General features: G+C 37.3%; 1 protein-coding gene and 1 long non-coding RNA gene across 2 annotated transcripts in view; both read left to right on the forward strand.

The window, feature by feature from the left end:
* Nucleotides 1-5000, forward strand: part of LOC133655255 (uncharacterized) — a 5573-nt gene extending 573 nt beyond the window's left edge. Inside the window, exons 1-3 of the long non-coding RNA XR_009826978.1 lie at nucleotides 1-333; nucleotides 3908-4125; nucleotides 4982-5000. The exon at nucleotides 1-333 is cut by the window's left edge and continues 573 nt beyond it. This is a non-coding gene — a long non-coding RNA (uncharacterized LOC133655255). The remainder of the gene's footprint in view (nucleotides 334-3907; nucleotides 4126-4981) is intronic.
* A 7196-nt stretch (nucleotides 5001-12196) lies between these two features.
* lhfpl2a (LHFPL tetraspan subfamily member 2a) overlaps nucleotides 12197-20000 on the forward strand; it is a 112960-nt gene continuing 105156 nt past the window's right edge. The window contains exon 1 of the mRNA XM_062057424.1: nucleotides 12197-12431. The gene's annotated coding sequence lies outside the window, so the exon portion shown is untranslated. The remainder of the gene's footprint in view (nucleotides 12432-20000) is intronic.

Below are 20000 nucleotides of genomic sequence, written 5' to 3' on the forward strand. Positions count from 1 at the left end.
GACCACTTATGTACTGCCATCTTGTGGAGTCAATAGAAAAAACCCTACACCAGGACGTCGCCTACAGCCACAGTTGGTAATACCAATGTTTTTCCATCCTGGAGTTAATTGGAGACCCGCATGTACACTCATGACCTCATGACACGTTTTAATTATAGTGCCTTATTTTAGACTTTGGTCAGCTTGCCAGGGTTCACAAAATCCACGGTTTGGATCTTGTCACGGTTTTTGGTTTTGTGCACATTGTTGTTTTTGTCCTCGTCCCCGTTTCTCCTCGCCGTCTGCTTGTTCCTATCCCGTCGTGCTCACCAGAGGACCTTCGCCCATGTCAATGTAAGTGGATTTTACTCTTTGAAATGTTGATTATTGTAGCAATATGGTTGTTGAAGTTAAGGATTTTTGTGATTTCTGATCGTCTGTGGGGGCACCAAAGGGACTTCTGCTCGTGTGTGTGTGGGTGTGTGTGTGTGTGTGTGTGTGTTCTTGTATTTCCACCCTTCTTGAGACATCAACAAGGAAAAGTATCTTCCATATGAGGACATAAATCATGGTCCCAATACGGAAAACCATTGCATCTAATAGAGAGCCAAATACTAGAGTCCGTGAACATTGCTCCAAAGTCAGGATTTTTTGTTGATTTAATGTGCATACAAAAGTAAACATAGACAGGTGCAAAGGCAGCAATACATGATGAAACAAGACGGCAGCTAAAGTAGGACTTTCCTATTCATCCCCGAAAAAACTGAACAGCTGATTTGACCACTTCCGGCGCTGACGTAAGACCATAGGATGAACAAATACACTACGCTACTAAGACTATAGTGGCCATTAACAGTTAGCTTCTATAGCTGGGGTGCCCAAAGTGCGGCACAGGGGCCATCTGTGGTCCCTGACTCCTTTGTCATCGGCCTGAAGCACATTATAAAAAACAAAAAATAGAGATCTCATTTGCACCCCCTGGTGGTAAAATCTATCAAAATGAGGGTGGTCCCAAAAAGGAGGGATTTTTCAAATTGACTGTGTGTCGGTTTTAAAAGTGCCTCCCCCTCTGGTCAACATATGAAATAACAAGTGTGTGTAAAATTTGTGTATATATATATATATATATATATATATATATATATATATATATATATATATATATATATATATATATATATATATATATATATATATATATATATATATGTATGTATGTATGTGTATGTATATATATATATATATATATGTGTGTGTGTGTGTGTATATATATGTTTATATATATGTATATATATGTGTGTATATATATGTATATATATATATGTGTGTGTGTATATATGTATATATATATATATATGTGTGTATATATATATATATATATATACAGTATGTATTTATGTATGTGTGTGTGTATATACATGCATAAATATGTATATGTGTGTATGTATGTGTGTGTGTGTGTATATAGAGACATACTGTGATAACTTGAAGTTAATAATGAAGATTAAAAACCAATAACAAACAAATAGAATGAACTAAAAGCGATCTTTTTCTCACAATGTGTCAAGTTTTTTTTAATAAAATTGGGAACAATTTCTCATATTCTTTTTGTTTCTGTAATATTGCAATATTTTCATTTAAAATTATTGCTTTTTAATGCAAAATGGTGACATTTGTCCTACAGAATTCTGACTTAGCACAATATTGCCAATTTCTGTGTTGTTCTTGTAAAACCGTGACATTTTTTGAGTAAAAATGATGACTTTTGTCATCATTTTGCCAAGTAAAATGTCGATTATTATAATAAAATTGCCAACATTTTAAAGTTTTCTTATAAAATTGTGACTTTTGTCGAGTAAAATGACGACTCTTTTCAGAAAAATTGCCAAAATTGTAAGCTTTTCTTGTAAAATTGCGACTGTTATTGGATAAAATTCCAACTTATATCATAATATTACACAAAAGTTCAGTTTTTCTTGTAAAATTCTGACTTGCGTTGAGCAAAATTGCAACTTTTATTATAATACTGCCAAAATTCAAAGTTTTTCTTGTGAATTTCCAGGTCATTTTTCACAACATGCTTTTTTATATTTGCATAGTATGTATATATTATTAATGTTGTAAATATAAATCTTTATATATCTAGAAAGGGTGGTCCTAAAGAGGTAGGCATTTTTCTCAGGTCTCAAGAAGGTAAGAAATACAAGAATGTGTGTGTGTGTTGGCAGAGCAGCGTCTACAGTTCAACTTGTTGTTGTTTTGGTTTGTTAATAAATAGATGGTTGCTCCATCACCTTCTTGTTATGTTTACATCGTGTTCAAAGTGTACAAACCTTCACTAAAATGTGGACTTTTGTCGAGGCTGGAACCAATTATTCATGTTTACATTGTTTCTTATGGAGAGTTTTGCTTCAATATACAAACTTTTTTGATTTAGGAACCCCGTTCAAGAACAAATTAAGTTCCTATATGGAGGTGCCACTATACTATTTTAGATTCCCTTTCCATAGACCACCTGTGTGATTATGTACACATTACGTAACAGGGGGATGATGGATCGGTACGATTGTGTGTTGATAAATGTTAATTGTTTGATTTAATAAAATGATATTTCAAACAAAAAAGAGCTGATTATGATAACTGTGCTGTCCACTTGGTATATTTGGTTTTATTACAACCTTTGAGTCTCATTTCCAATGCAGTTGTACTTCCAAGACATTAGATGGCAGTACTGTGCAGGCTATGTTGTCTAACCAGGAAGTAGCTTTTTCCCAGGGAGCTGAATGTGTTATGTTGCGCCCTACAAAGTGTTAATACTGTACGTATTACACACCAGCTGTTTGATTGTAACGCTCATCTTAGTTATGGTGGTACTTAATGAATACTTAGGTCTACTACACTACTGTATTTTAATGTTGTCATTATGGTGGTACTTGATGAATACTTAGGTCTACTACACTACTGTATTTAATGTTGTCATTATGGTGGTACTTAATGAATACTTAGGTCTACTACACTACTGTATTTAATGTTGTCATTATGGTGGTACTTAATGACTACTTAGGTCTACTACACTACTGTATTTTAATGTTGTCATTATGGTGGTACTTAATGAATACTTAGGTCTACTACACTACTGTATTTAATGTTGTCATTATGGTGGTACTTAATGACTTCTTAGGTCTACTACACTACTGTATTTAATGTTGTCATTATGGTGGTACTTAATGAATACTTAGGTCTACTACACTACTGTATTTTAATGTTGTCATTATGGTGGTACTTAATGAATACTTAGGTCTACTACACTACTGTATTTAATGTTGTCATTATGGTGGTACTTAATGACTACTTAGGTCTACTACACTACTGTATTTTAATGTTGTCATTATGGTGGTACTTAATGAATACTTAGGTCTACTACACTACTGTATTTTAATGTTGTCATTATGGTGGTACTTAATGACTACTTAGGTCTACTACACTACTGTATTTTAATGTTGTCATTATGGTGGTACTTGATGAATACTTAGGTCTACTACACTACTGTATTTAATGTTGTCATTATGGTGGTACTTAATGACTACTTAGGTCTACTACACTACTGTATTTAATGTTGTCATTATGGTGGTACTTAATGAATACTTAGGTCTACTACACTACTGTATTTTAATGTTGTCATTATGGTGGTACTTAATGAATACTTAGGTCTACTACACTACTGTATTTAATGTTGTCATTATGGTGGTACTTAATGACTACTTAGGTCTACTACACTACTGTATTTTAATGTTGTCATTATGGTGGTACTTAATGAATACTTAGGTCTACTACACTACTGTATTTAATGTCATTAAGGAGGTAGTTGATTGCTAAGTATTGTTGTCATGGCGTGAGGAATTAAGCGAGCACTTCTCCTGCTCTTCAGGGGAGGATCCTTTGCGACCCTGGAATCCGAGCGGGAGAAGCTCATTTCCTTCAAACATATACGCTCTCTGACCTCTGACCCTTGGCGTTCGACCTCCCGCCAGAAGCGGGCTCCCGCAGGAAACGCTCCCCCGCCAGGAGCGGGGCGGCTCCGGGGCGACCTTTGACCCACCGCCGCCGCGGACAACAATGGCCGCTTGCAAGGGACACGTCTGAAAGGTTAGCGTGCTAATAAAGACGCCAGCACGGGGGTGTCCTAACTTTTTCCACAGAGGGCAAAACGAAAGCTTGCCATTTTGATATTTGTCATTTTTAAAACCAATACAACATTTATTGTATTAATTAAGACTCCCCTCAATTGTGGTGAACATTAAAGTCTCAGGGACCCAAAAGGTCTCGGTCATTAAAGTGTTCAAAACAAGCCATTTTTTAACTTTCAACGCTTAAATATCTACAGATTAACTTCAGATATATCCTTTTGTTTTATGTCCTTTTTGTCAAAACAAGAAATATGCCGTAAATGTTCAAAATGGATATTTGATGTGAAGTAATTGAAGCATAAAATAGGTCAATAATTTATAACATTGTCTTAAATGTATTATTATTTTTTCGGCAATTACAGTTTTTGAAAAAAATAAAATAAATAGGGGCTCCAAAAGGGCCACACTCCTAAGTGGTAAAAATAAGTCATACATTTATTTATTTATTTATTTATTTTATTTTATTTACTTTAATCGCTTAAATCTTTGTTTTATGCTTTTTTTTTTGGTCAAAATTTTTTACAAAATATGCAAAAAAATTCCCCAATTTTTTTTAATTTGAAACATTTGATGAAGTGAAGTAATTGGAGCCTTTAACATCTCAATCACTTATAACATTGGTTTGAATGTATTAGTTTTTGTTTTTTAGATACATCTCAAAAAAGCGCTCCCCTTTGTTTTCAGGACCTATTGCAACAACACTGGTCAGAGATCCTCTATTTGACAAGAGCACTCTGCTATTTTTGAGGAGATATATTGCAAAAATGCAAAACAAAGATCCTCTTTCTGACAGGAGCACTCTGCTTTGTTTTCAGGACATATTGCAACAACACTGGCCAGAGATCCTCTAATTGACAGGAGCACTCTGGTATTTTTGAGGAGATATATTACAAAAATGCAAATCAAAGATCCTCGATATGACAGGAGCATTCTGCTGTTTTTTTAGGACCTATACTGCAAAAACACTAGTCAAAGATTTTTTATATAACAGGCACGCTCTGTTTTTTAGGACTTATATTGCAAAGATGCAAATCAAAGATCCTGTATCAGACAGCTGCGCTCCCCTTTGTTTTCGCGACCTATTGCAACAACACTGGTCAGAGATCCTCTAATTGACAGGCGCACGCTGCTATTTTTGAGGAGATATATTGCAAAAATGCGAATCAAAGATCCTCGATATGACAGGAGCACTCTGCTGGGGTTTTTTAAGATCCTTTATATAACAGGCACACTCTGTTTTTTAGGACTTATGTTGCAAAGATGCAAATCAAAGATCCTCTATCAGACAGCTGCGCTCCCCTTTGTTTTCACGACCTATTGCAACAACACTGGTCAGAGATCCTCTATTTGACAGGAGCCCTCTGCTGTTTGGAGGACCTACTGCAAAAAACATGAGTCAAAGATCCTTTATTTGACAGGAGCACTCTGCTATTTTTGAGGAGATACATTGCAAAAATGTTAATTAAAGATCCTCGATATGACAGGAGCATTCTGCTGGTTTTTTTTTAGGACCTATACTGCAAAAGCACTAGTCAAAGATCCTTTATATAACGGGCGCACTCTGTTTTTTAGGACTTATATTGCAAAGATGCAAATCAAAGGGAAGGGATTTGAGAACTGGTGTGATGTGGTCATATTTCCGCACTCTCATCAGGATCCTAGCAGCAAACTCCACACAGAAAGATCCCGAGCCCGGGATTGAACTCAGGACTACTCAGGACCTTCGATAATAAAAATAAATATAAATAAAAACTAGAACTAGCATGCATGCACATATCTAAAAAAAAAAAGCTTTTTTAAAAAGAAGGGTTTTAAAGCCTTTTTTAAAAGCATTCACAGTCTGTGGTGCCCTCAGGTGGTCAGGGAGAGCGTTCCACAGACTGGGAGCGGCTTAGCAGAAAGCCCGGTCTCCCATTGAAAGTCCAAGCGGGGAGCGTTTTCCTTAAACTCCTGACAGCGTGTCTGCATCGACCATGTTGGACCTGGAAAATGCGAACTATCTGGCGCGCGCGGTCTGCCTGGAGCTCAGCTGTTAGCCTCCAGACAAGGTTAAGACTGCGACGTGACGTGTGTGATAGTGGCAGAAAAGATGTCGCCTTCAGCTGCTTTCTAAACATTGAAGACATTTCTGGCTGGGGGGGGCACGAAACCACATTTTCCCAATTTACTCAAGTGACTTTGAATGCAGCATCTGTTCTCCTTTCATGCTCCCAATCTCATCAAGTCACACTAATCATTAAGTTAAAGTACCCATGATGGTCACACACACACAAAATTATTCTCTGCATTTGACCCATCACCCTTGATCACCCCCTGGGAGGTGAGGGGAGCAGTGAGCAGCAGCGGTGGCCTCGCCCGGGAATCATTTTTGGGTGATTCAATCCCCAATTCCAAACCTTGATGCTGAGTGCCAAGCAGGGAGGTAATGGCTCCCATTTTTATAATCTTTGGTGTGACTCGGCCGGGGTTTGAACTCACAACTTACCCATCTCAGGGCGGACACTCTAACCCATGGGTCACCAACGTGGTGCCCGCGGGCACCAGGTAGCCCGTAAGGACCAGATGAGTAGCCCGCTGGCCTGTTCTAAAAATAGCTCAAATAGCAGCACTTACCAGTGAGCTGCCTCTATTTTTTAAATTGTATTTATTTACTAGCAAGCTGGTCTCGCTTTGCCCGACATTTTTAATTCTAAGAGAGACAAAACTCAAATAGAATTTGAAAATCCAAGAAAATATTTTAAAGACTTGGTCTTCACTTGTTTAAATATTTTCATTAATTTTTTTACTTTGCTTCTTATAACTTTCAGAAAGACAATTTTAGAGAAAAAAAATACAACTTTAAAAATGATTTTAGGATTTTTAAACACATATACCTTTTTACCTTTTAAATTCCTTCCTCTTCTTTCCTGACAATTTAAATCAATGTTCAAGTACATTTTTTTTTTTTTATTGTAAAGAATAATAAATGCATTTTAATTTAATTCTTCATTTTAGCTTCTGTTTTTTCAACGAAGAATATTTGTGAAATATTTCTTTAAACTTATTATGATTCAAATTCAAAAAAATTATTCTGGCAAATCTAGAAAATCTGTAGAATCAAATTTAAATCTTATTTCAAAGTCTTTTGAATTTCTTTTAAAATTTTTGTTCTGGAAAATCTAGAAGAAATAATGATTTGTCTTTGTTAGAAATATAGTTTGGTCCAATTTGTTATATATTCTAACAAAATGCAGATTGGATTTTAACCTATTTAAAACATGTCTTCAAAATTCTAAAATTAATCTTAATCAGGAAAAATTACTAATGATGTTCCATAAATTCTTTTTTAAATTTTTTCAAAAAGATTCGAATTAGCTAGTTTTTCTCTTCTTTTTTTCGGTTGAATTATGAATTTTAAAGAGTCGAAATTGAAGATAAACTATGTTTCAAAATTTAATTGTCATATTTATCGTGTTTTCTCCTCTTTTAAACCGTTCAATTAAGTGTAAATATCATTAATTATTAATAATAACATAGAGTTAAAGGTAAATTGAGCAAATTGGCTATTTCTGGCAATTTATTTAAGTGTGTATCAAACTGGTAGCCCTTCGCATTAATCAGTACCCAAGAAGTAGCTCTTGCTTTCAAAAAGGTTGGTGACCCCTGCTCTAACCACTAGGCCACTGAGTATATCAATTGTAAAAAAGTTAAATAGAAGGTAAATAAAGGTAAAATAAGTGAAATATGAGGTAAAAGAAGGTAAATATAATGTAAAATAAGGAATTTAGAAGGTAAAAGGAAATTAAACAAAGTAAAAGACAGTCAAAGAAGGTAAATGAAAGGTAAAAGACGTGAAATAAAAGGTATATCAACTGTAAAAAAGTTACATAGAAGGTAAATAAAAGGTAAAAAAAAGTGAAATATGAGGTAAAAGAAGGTAAATATAATGTAAAATAAGGAATTTAGAAGGTAAAAGGGAATTAAACAAAGTAAAAGACAGTCAAAGAAGGTAGATAAAAGGTAAAAGAAGTGAAATAAAAGGTATATCAATTGTAAAAAAGTTACATAGAAGGTAAATAAAAGGTAAAATAAGTGAAATATGAGGTAAAAGAAAGTAAATATAATGTAAAATAAGGAATTTAGAAGGTAAAAGGAAATTAAACAAAGTAAAAGACAGTCAACAGACATAAATAAAAGGTCAAAGAAGTGAAATAAAAGGTATATGAACTGTAAAAAAGTTACATAGATGGTAAATAAAAGGTAAAATAAGTGAAATATGAGGTAAATGAAGGTAAATATAATGTAAAATAAGGAATTTAGAAGGTAAAAGGAAATTAAACAATGTAAAAGACAGTCAAAGAAGGTAAATACAAGGTAAAAGAAGTGAAATAAAAGGTATATCAATTGTAAAAAAAAGTTACATAGAAGGTAAATATAATGTAAAATAAGGAATTTAGAAGTAAAAGAAAATTAAACAAAGTAAAAGACGGTCAAAAAAGGTCAATAGAAGGTAAATAAAAAGTAAAATAATGTTAAGTTAAGTTAAAGTACCATTGATTGTCACACACACACTAAGTGTGGCGAAATTATTCCCCGCATTTGACCCATCACCCTTGTTCACCCCCTGGGAGGTGAGGGGAGCAGTGAGCAGCAGCGGTGGCCTCGCCCGGGAATCATTTTTGGGACGGCATGGCGTAGTGGGTAGAGCAACCGTGCCAGAAACCTGAGGGTTGCAGGTTCGCTCCTCGCCTCTTACCATCCAAAAAAAAAAAAATCGCTGCCGTTGTGTCCTTGGGCAGGACACTTCACCCTTTGACCCCGGTGCCGCTCACACCGGTGAAATGAATGATGAATGAATGGTAGGTGGTGGTCGGAGGGGCCGTAGGCGCAAACTGGCAGCCTCGCTTCCGTCAGTCTACCCCAGGGCAGCTGTGGCTACAAATGTAGCTTACCACCACCAGGTGTGAATGAATGATGGGTTCCCACTTCTCTGTGAGCGCTTTGAGTATCTAACAATAGAAAAAGCGCGATATAAATCTAATCCATTATTATTATTATTATTATTATTATTTAACCCCCAATTCCAAGCCTTGATGCTGAGTGCCAAGCAGGGAGGTAATGGCTCCCATTTTTATAGTCTTTGGTGTGACTCGGCCGGGGTTTGAACTTACGACCTACCCATCTCAGGGCGGACACTCTAACCATGCGTCTTCACTTCTCCAGCACGTCAAACTCTCAACAACACCCTTCTCCATGTTTACAATCCGGCACTTTAATACAAAATAAGTTGCGATTCTTAATCGGTCGTTCAATATTGGTTGGGAAATGATCAAAAATTCAATGGTCCAATTGAATAAACGTCATCAAAAAGCATGTTGTTTCGACGTTGTACCAAACCCCAAAGCAGTGAAGTTGTCACGTTGTGTAAATGGTAAATAAGTAAAAACAGAATACAATGATTTGCTAATCCTTTTCAACTTATATTCAGTTGAATAGACTGCAAAGACAAGATATTTAACGTTCCAACTGGAAAACGTAATTTTTGGCAAATATCAGCTCATTTGGAATTTGATCCTACCAAGCAAAAGGCTTGTAAAACCCCACTGTGTAGGATGGGAAGCGACATGAAGGCGTGGGTTTCTGTGATGTATTGTAATCCACAGGAAGATTTTGTCTTGACCCGAGATCTACAAAGCGGAGAGGAAGCAGGGCCTGACTCCCCTCCAGGCACCTTTTCTTTGAACTGTTTTACGACCTTTTCTTTGAACTGTTTTGTAACCAAAGGTGATGGCTGTTTACGACCCCCCTCCCTTAAAAACAGCTGTTGCCATGTTAGCAGGGAAAGTCCAAATAAAAGAGGAGGCGTACAATCTTTCGTCAGAGCGTGGGACGACACTGTACAGTGTGTACGCGTTTCTCTTCAATTGAGCTGAATTGAATTCTGTCTCTGTTTAATTCCTTGCTTCTTGTCTTGTTTAATAGATGTCATCAGTGTTTGAACCTGACAGGTATAAAAGCAGCTTCCATGAAATGCTCAGCTATTCACAAACAAGAATGGGGCGAGGGTCACCACTTTGTAAACAAATGGGTCAGCAAATTGTTTAAGAAAAACATTTCTCAACCAGCTATTGCAAGGAATTTAGGGCTTTCGCCATCTACGCTCCGTAATATCATTAACAGGTTCAGAGAATCTGGAAAAATCACTGCATGTAAGCCATGATATTACGGACCTTCGATCCCTCAAGCGGTACTACATCAAAAATCGACATCAGTGTGTAAAGGATATCACCACATGGGCTCAGGAACACTTCAGAAAACCACTTTCAGTAACTACAGTTGGTCGCTACATCTGTAAGTGCAAGTTAAAACTCTCCTATGCAAAGCCAAAGCCATTTATCAACAACACCCAGAAACGCCGCCGGCTTCTCTGGGCCCGAGCTCATCTAAGATGGACTGATGCAAAGTGGAAAAGTGTTCTGTGGTCTGACGAGTCCACATTTCAAATTGTTTTTGGAAACTGTGAACGTTGTGTCCTCCGGACCAAAGAGGAAAAGAACAACCCGGATTGTGATAGGCGCAAAGTGTAAAAGGCAGCATGTGTGATGGTATGGGGGTGTATTAGTGGCCAAGACATGGGTAACTTTCACATCTGTGAAGGCACCATTAATGCTGAAAGGTACATACAGGTTTTGGAGCAACATATGTTGCCATCCAAGCGACGTTATCATGGACGCCCCTGCTTATTTCAGCAAGACAATGCCAAGCCATGTGTTACAACAGTGTGGCTTCATAGTAAAAGAGTGCGGGTACTAGACTGGCCTGCCTGTAGTCCAGACCTGTCTCCCATTGAAAATGTGTGGCGCATTATGAAGCCTAAAATAGCACAACGGAGACCCCCGGACTGTTGAACAACTTAAGATGTACATCAAGCAAAAATGGGAAAGAATTCCACCTGAGAAGCTTCAAAAATGTGTCTCCTCAGTTCCCAAACGTTTACTGAGTGTTGTTAAAAGGAAAGGCCATGTAACACAGTGGTAACTTTTTGTAATAGGTGTGCCAAAGAAATCGGTTAACATCCAAATCGCGATTATTTATTCTGACTTTTAATCGATTCATAATTTTGAATTCAGGTCATGTGTTGGCCTTTTTTAAAAAAGAGACATGCTTTACTGTAATTATGCGTGGCCACGCCCACGGAAATGTATTGCCAATATGTGGGAACTAGGGATGTCCGATAATGGCTTTTTGCCGATATCCGATATTCCGATATTGTCCAACTCTTAATTACCGATACCGATATAAACCGATACCGATATATTCAGTCGTGGAATTAACACATTATTATGCCTAATTTGGACAACCAGGTATGGTGAAGATGAGGTCCTTTTTAAAAAAAAATTATGAAATAAAGTAAGATAAATAAATCAAAAACATTTTCTTGAATAAAAAAGAAAGTAAAACAATATAAAAACAGTTACATAGAAACTAGTAATGAATGAAAATGAGTCAAATTAACTGTTAAAGGTTAGTACTATTAGTGGAGCAGCAGCGCGCACAATCGTGTGTGCTTACAAACTGTATCCCTTGCAGACTGTATTGATATATATTGATATATAAAGTAGGAACAAGAATATTAATAACAGAAAGAAACAACCCTTTTGTGTGAATGAGGGGAGGGAGTTTTTTTGGTTTGGTGCACTAATTGTAAGTGTATCTTGTGTTTTTTATGTTGATTTAATTTAAATATACCGATCATTTCCGATATTACATTTTAAAGATATTATCGGACATCTCTAGTGGGAACCACTGAACATGATTGATTTCTGATATTTTTTGTGTGGAATTTATTTTCCCTGGAATATTAATACCTGAAAGTGCACTTATTGGGCGTCAAAGAAAAATGGCAAGGCGTCCAATAATAATAATAATAATAATAATAATAATAATAATAACAAACATGGCCGCTGTGCCTGATTGGCAGCAGCTGGCGTCTGATTGGTTCGTTCCGGCAGGCGGTCGCTGATTGGCTGCCTCGGGGCGGAACGGCGAAAGGCCACGCCCACCCAGCAGCGGTCGTCCTGGCCTGGCTTGCAGGAGGTTGGCGTGGCCATTCATTCTTCTGCGGTCCGCCGGAGGACGTGGAACAAGAAAAGAAAAACGGACCCGCAGGAAAAAGAAAAAAAAAAAAAAGCTCCAGAAAAGAGGACACAATTCCGCGACAAGTCGAGAAGAAAGTTATTCACCTTCGACGGAGACTTTCCGCCTCCTTCACCGTCCATCCTCCAAGTAAGTTCCCTTAAAATCGGACTCTTTACTTCTCTACTATGCTGAGATTTTCCGTCTATAAACAACAATATTCCTCTACTTTCCCCCCACACATCTTCTTACATTTCACAATGTTCTACTTCCACACTTTACGGCGACACTTGCGGCTAAGAAAAAGCCAAACAAAGTGACCGTTTTTCGGCTCGGAGATTTGTCTAATGTTGCATCCATCCATTCACCCATCTTCTTTTTTAAAATAATAGTTTTCACTTTCATAACACTTGAAATTAAATTGAATCCATTTTTATACAACTTTTGAGCCACATTAAAATGACGAACGGTGGAGATAAAAATATATATATATATAATTTTGTTGGATTTTCGCTGTTTGTGACGAATCTGCCGATTGGTGAGAAAATAAAAACCCAACGTTTTCATTTGCCAAATGACTTTTTTCAACAGTTAAACATCCAAATATGTTAACAATAACCTTGTGAGCAGGTTATTATTATTTAATTAGCGTTACGCCTACATTTTGCCACGCTTCCGCACAGCATGACGTCACATTTTTTGTAAACACGCCCACCTATAATAATAACAATTGCACTATCTTCCTTTGGGAAGCACACTTTGTCATGTTTGCTGCTATTTGTTGTTAAAAAAAAGTGTCTTATTTTGAATGACAATGTAGATTAGCAAGGTATTTGTGTTCATTGGTGCTAATGTTTACATTAGTGTTAAGTGTTCCATAGCATAAAACGTTAATAATGTCTGTTGTTTTAAGTTAATGTAGAAATATAACATTGGAATTGCCTTTTGACCAGGAAAAATGTCAAAACAGTAATTATAAAGGAAAATTATGACTTTTACAGCAGTGATCTACTCGATAAGCCATTAAGAGATGGCATTTTGATGTATATAGATACAATATATAAACATATGATACCACTATTTATTATTAAAAAATAAATACTTAATGAAGAAGATAGTAATAACCTATGCTCAAGCCCCAGCTCCTTTGCCCTGCTTGAGAAAAGTTCCTTTTTTCAAATTAATTTAAGCATAAAAATATAAAAACGTAATTGGGTCATTTATTTCAGTTCTTATGAGAATTCTTCTTTGGTCTGCTCAGCGAGCGTTCACGCCTACAGTACGTCTCCTCTGCATGCCTGTCAAAACATTCATTTTTCTAACGGGAATTCCGTTTTTTTGTCCTTCTTTCCCTGCGTCTCTGTGGTTTTCGCTACTGCAACGGAGTGTAGGCTCATCAAAGGAGCGCCACGAGTTTCATGTTCCATCATTCAATCGCGACAGATAAGATATCTCTGCCAAAAATCAAAACTGTGTAAATATCTTGACAAATAAGAGATTTTTATATATAAGTAAAATAAGAGCAAATTCCCATATTTTCTGTAACATCCAGGAAGAAATAATGTCAGTCATCTTGAAAAATGTTTCAACTATAATCTACTTGAAGGAGCCCAGAATTGTTTTTATTTTAAATGTGTGCAATATTTCAGGAGGAAACCTTACAATGTATGGAATCCATAAACTGCTATAAAATGGTAAAAAATTGAGTAGATGGCGAGTTATTGTGATGTCATATTTTTACCAATTTTCAGGAGATTTGCCATATTTTGGAATGCAAATGTTGACGCTCCTCTTATAGACTCGTTATAAAGGTGTTTGTTGTGTTTTGCTGCTAAATTAACCACAACTTTAAGTCGCTACTGGTCCCGCCTTTCCTAAACAAATTGTTTAAAAAAAACAACTTAAAGCCTTGTCCAGACGTTAACGGTCCGTGTACCTTCTGTTCATTCCATTTCCAATTCTCAAATGCAAAACAAAAAATACTTGTTGGGCCATATTTTCTATTTTTTAATAGTATTTTATAAGTTGGACAACTATTTAATGACACTTTAAACGACAATAGGACACCCGCTGAACAAAAGTGTTAGCGTTATGCTAAAAACATGCTAAACGGTCCGTGGACCTTCCCTTCATTCTTGTTCCAATTCTGAAATGCAAGTCAAAAAACTAAATTAGGGCCGTTTTTCGATTTTTATTATATATGACAGATTTTAAAACAAACTAAAAAGGTCTGATTTTCATTCAAATATTGCCATAAAATTTGATTTTGTGCTGTTTTCCTTTTATGGATTAGTATTTTTCCAGATAAACACAAAAATCCAGTTCATATTTACAGGGCTTGTCATTAGCCGTAATGCCCTCAAAAATTGACTCAACAGGCCTAGTGGTTAGAGTGTCCGCCCTGAGATGGGTAGGTCGTGAGTTCAAACCCCGGCCGAGTCATACCAAAGACTATGAAAATGGGAGCCATTTTCTCCCTGCTTGGCACTCAGCATCAAGGGCTGGAATTGGGGGTTGAATCACCAAAAATGATTCCCGGGCGCGGCCACCGCTGCTGCCCACTGCTCCCCTCACCTCCCAGGAGGTGAACAAAGGGATGGGTCAAATGCAGAGGACACATTTCACCACACCTAGTGTGTGTGTGACAATCATTGGTACTTTAACTTAACTTAACATCTGCGGCAAGAACATGCCGTGGCCGCCCGTGACTTTTTACTTGTTATTGGACGAGGGGTGTAACAATAAACGGTGTAATGATCATTTGCGATAAAATTCCAGACGGTTAGTAATACCGTCTAGATTTTTAATTACAGAAAACCCGTCATTTATTAATGCATTTTAGGCAACACGAAATCAGGCGCATATATAGATGTACATAGCTTAAAAATGAATAAATAATTTAAAAAAAAATATATCTCCCTATATCAAAATGTAAAAATAGAGATAAAGGCATCATGTAATGACAAAAAGCTGACAAGTTGATATTAAAAATATATTTATATTAAAAAAAACTGTATGTATATATATATATATATATATGTGTTTCCCATAAACTGGCAAGATACCTGTGGCGGTGGGGGCGTGGCTATGGGCGTGGTCACCATGACATTATCGAGTAATTTGCATAATTTACTACAATGATTTGATTTTCTCTAAAAAGGCTCAAAAAATTTATACTTACTAATTAATAATAACAGTTTTCTTTTAAACGTCCATCCATTTTACAATATAATTACAACGCTTTATGTACATATTTATGTACAGATTTGAACAATAAGTTATTCACTGAAATATATTTGTTAATTGTGGTTCTTACAAAAAATATATCTTATAAAATATAAAAGCTAAAATGTCTCTTAAAGCCCTGCCCCTTTAATTAGTGCATACTAAATAATTTAACTTTAGCCTACTACTACAACCATATTATTTACCAGCAACATAAAGTGAAACAGAGGCAGAGGTGTCCTGCCACAGTCAGTAACAAATAAACAGAAAACAGTAGTGGTGGTAGATAGACACAGAGCTTCAGCAAACATCTGATCCACTGAACAAAGAGCTCCAAAAATCTTGAACTTTAGACTGCCATCAGTTTTACTCCCTACACTTAACCATGTGTTTCCTACTGCCTGCAGACTTTGCACCCTTTGTTATATACACATTTTGTGTTTCTAATATAAATACATTTAATAAGGTCAAATACAAATAAGGAAACAAGAGAAGTAGCCTACACTTCTCTTTTGTAAAGTAATTTTTTTGCCTGAGAAGCTGGACAGGACCAAAAAAAAATTAATTAAAAACATTTTTTTTTTTAATTTAATTTTTTTTTTGTGGCTGACGTAATTCTTTCGTGGCGGGCCGCCACAAATAAATGAATGTGTGGGAAACCATGTATATATATCTACAAACCCTGTTTCCATATGAGTTGGGAAATTGTGTTAGATGTAAATATAAACGGAATACAATGATTTGCAAATCCCTTTCAACCCATATTCAGTTGAATATGCTACAAAGACAACATATTTGATGTTCAAACTGATAAACTTTTTTTTTTTGTTGCAAATAATCATTAACTTTAGAATTTGATGCCAGCAACACGTGACAAAGAAGTTGGGAAAGGTGGCAATAAATACTGATAAAGTTGAGGAATGCTCATCAAACACTTATTTGGAACATCCCACAGGTGTGCAGGCTAATTGGGAACAGGTGGGTGCCATGATTGGGTATAAAAACAGCTTCCCAAAAAATGCTCAGTCTTTCACAAGAAATGATGGGGCGAGGTACACACCTTTGTCCACCACTGCGTGAGCAAATAGTCAAAAAGTTTAAGAACAACGTTTCTCAAAGTGCAATTGCAAGAAATTTAGGGATTTCAACATCTACGGTCCGTAATATCATCAAAAGGTTCAGAGAATCTGGAGAAATCACTCCACGTAAGCGGCATGGCCGGAAACCAACATTGAATGACCGTGACTTTGGATCCCTCAGAAGGCACTGTATCAAAAACCGACATCAGTGTGTAAAGGATATCACCACATGGGCTCAGGAACACTTCAGAAAACCACTGTCACTAAATACAGTTGGTCGCTACATCTGTAAGTGCAAGTTAAAGCTCTACTATGCAAAGCGAAAGCTATTTATCAACAACACCCAGAAATGCCGCCGGCTTCTCTTGTCCCGAGATCATCTAAGATGGACTCATGCAAAGTGGAAAAGTGTTCCGTGGTCTGACGAGTCCACATTTCAAATTGTTTTTGGAAATATTTAGGGCTGCAACAACTAATCGATTAAAATCGATTATAAAAATAGTTGGCGATTAATTTAGTCATCAATTCGTTGGATCTATGCAATGCGCATGCGCTGAGGCTAGGTTTTTTTGTTTTTTTTAAAACTTTATTTATAAACTGCAACATTTACAAACAGCCGAGAAACAATAATCAAAATAATAGGGGTGTAACGGTACGTGTATTTGTATCGAACCGTTTCGGTACGGGGGTTTCAGTTCGGAGGTGTACCGAGCGAGTTTCCACACGGACATATTAAGTAGCGTACTGCACGTTGTGTAAACAATACTCAAAATGTCGGATTTTTGAGGCATTTAAGAAACTCCGCCCTGACAGCTCCGCAAAAGAGGACATGTCCGGTGAAAACAGGACGTATGGTCAGGACCTAGCCCGGTCGCTGCTAGCATGCTAGGCTAGGTCCTGACCATACGTCCTCTTTTCACCGGACATGTCCTCTTTTGCGGGGCTGTCCGGGCGGTGTTTCTTAAATGCCTGAAATGTCCGGCATTTTGAGTTAGGGTTGTGTGTATTTTCAGTGTACGTTCAGGGTTAAGAAGGGGTGAAAAACAAAACAAATTGTGCGCGCAGCAGCATTGGTGAGGGAGGGGCAGAGACAGAGAGCGAGAGAGTTGTGATAAACGCGCATGCGTCGCCAGGCTCTTCTTTTTATCCATAGATTTATCAGATTACACTTTTTATTATCTATAGCAGGGGTGTCAAAAGTGTGCATTTTTGTAACATTTTCCTTGTTTTATTTGGCAAGTTGAAAGAACATGGCGCCAGTATGCTGTTTTTTTCAATAAAATACTGGAAAAGATATAAATGTAGTTTGTCTCTTTTATTCGATTATTAATCGATTAATCGAAGTAATAATCGACAGATTAATCGATTATCAAATTAATGGTTAGTTGCAGGCCTAGAAATATTCGACATCGTGTCATCCGGACCAAAGGGGAAGCGAACCATCCAGACCGTTATCGACGCAAAGTTGAAAAGCCAGCATGTGTGATGGTATGGGGGTGCATTAGTGCCCAAGACATGGGTAACTTACACATCTGTGAAGGCACCATTAATGCTGAAAGGTACATAAAGGTTATGGAACAACACATGTTGCCATCTAAGCGCTGTCTTTTTCATGGGCGCCCCTGCTTATTTCAGCAAGACAATGCCAAGCCACATTCAGCACGTGTTACAACAGCGTGGCTTCGTAAAAAAAAGACTGCAGGTTCTTTCCTGGCCCGCCTGCAGTCCAGACTTGTCTCCCATCGAAAATGTGTGGCACATTATGAAGCGTAAAATACGGACTGTTGAACGACTGAAGCTCTACATAAAACAAGAATGGGAAAGAATTCCACTTTCAAAGCTTCAACAATTACTTTCCTTAGTTCCCAATCGTTTATTGAGTGTTGTTAAAGAAAAGGTGATGTAACACAGTGGTGAACATGCCCTTTCCCAACTACTTTGGCACGTGTTGCAGCCATGAAATTCTATGTTAATTATTATTTGCAAAAAAAAATAAAGTTTATGAGTTTGAACATCAAATATGTTGTCTTTGTAGTGCATTCAATTGAATATTGGTTGAAAAGGATTTGCAAATCATTGTATTCTGTTTATATTTACATCCAACACAATTTCCCAACTCATATGGAAACGGGTTTTGTATATGCATACATACATACATATACATACATATACATGCATGCATGCTTTGGAGCCCCTGCCTCAAAAGAAAATGTTTGCCTTGGTGCCTAAAATATGAGCCCTCCATTAAGGCAGCACTTGCCTTGACCTTAAAAAGTAACCAGAAGCCGTATTTTAGCTTTCCCTTCGTGTTTAGCATGTTCGTAGCATAACGCTAACACCTTTGTCCAGCAGGAGTCCTATTGTCGTTTTAAAGAAGTGTCTTTAAAGGCCTACTGAAATGAATTTATTTTATTTAAACGGGGATAGCAGATCCATTCTATGTGTCATACTTGATCATTTCGCAATATTGCCATATTTTTGCTGAAAGGATTTAGTAGAGAACATCGACGATAAAGTTCGCAACTTTTGGTCGCTGATAAAAAAAGCCTTGCCTGTACCGGAAGTAGCGTGACGTCACAGGTTGAAAGGCTCCTCACATTTCCCCATTGTTTACACCAGCAGCGAGAGCGATTCGGACCGAGAAAGCGACGATTACCCCATTAATTTGAGCGAGGATGAAAGATTCGTGGATGAGGAACGTGAGAGTGAAGGACTAGAGTGCAGTGCAGGACGTATCTTTTTTCGCTCTGACCGTAACTTAGGTACAAGGGCTCATTGGATTCCACACTTTCTCTGTTTTCTATTGTGGATCACGGATTTGTATTTTAAAACACCTCGGATACGATATCCTCTTGAAAATGAGAGTCGAGAACGCGAAATGGACATTCACAGTGACTTTTATCTCCACGACAGTACATCGGCAAAGCACTTTAGCTACGGAGCTAACGTGATAGCATCGGGCTTAACTGCAGATAGAAACAAAATAAATAAGCCCCTGACTGGAAGGATAGACAGAAGATCAACAATACTATAAAACCCTGGACCTGTAACCACACGGTTAATGCTTTCCAGCTTGGCGAAGCTTAACAATGCTGTTGCTAACGACGCCATTGAAGCTAACTTAGCTACGGGACCTCACAGAGCTATGTTAGTAAACATTAGCTATCCACCTACGCAGCCAGCCGTCATCTGCTCATCAACACCCGTGCTCACCTGTGTTCCAGCGATCGATGGAGCGACGAAGGACTTCACTCGATCATAGATGCGGCCGGCGGCTAGCGTCGGATAGCGCGTCTGCTATCCAAGTCAAAGTCCTCCTGGTTGTGTTGCTGCAGCCGGCCGCTAATACACCGATCCCACCTACAGCTTTCTTCTTTGCAGTCTTCATTGTTCATTAAACAAATTGCAAAAGATT

This window comes from Entelurus aequoreus, linkage group LG08 (genome assembly GCF_033978785.1).
Source record: "Entelurus aequoreus isolate RoL-2023_Sb linkage group LG08, RoL_Eaeq_v1.1, whole genome shotgun sequence".
In the NCBI taxonomy this organism is placed as follows: Eukaryota; Metazoa; Chordata; class Actinopteri; order Syngnathiformes; family Syngnathidae; genus Entelurus; species Entelurus aequoreus.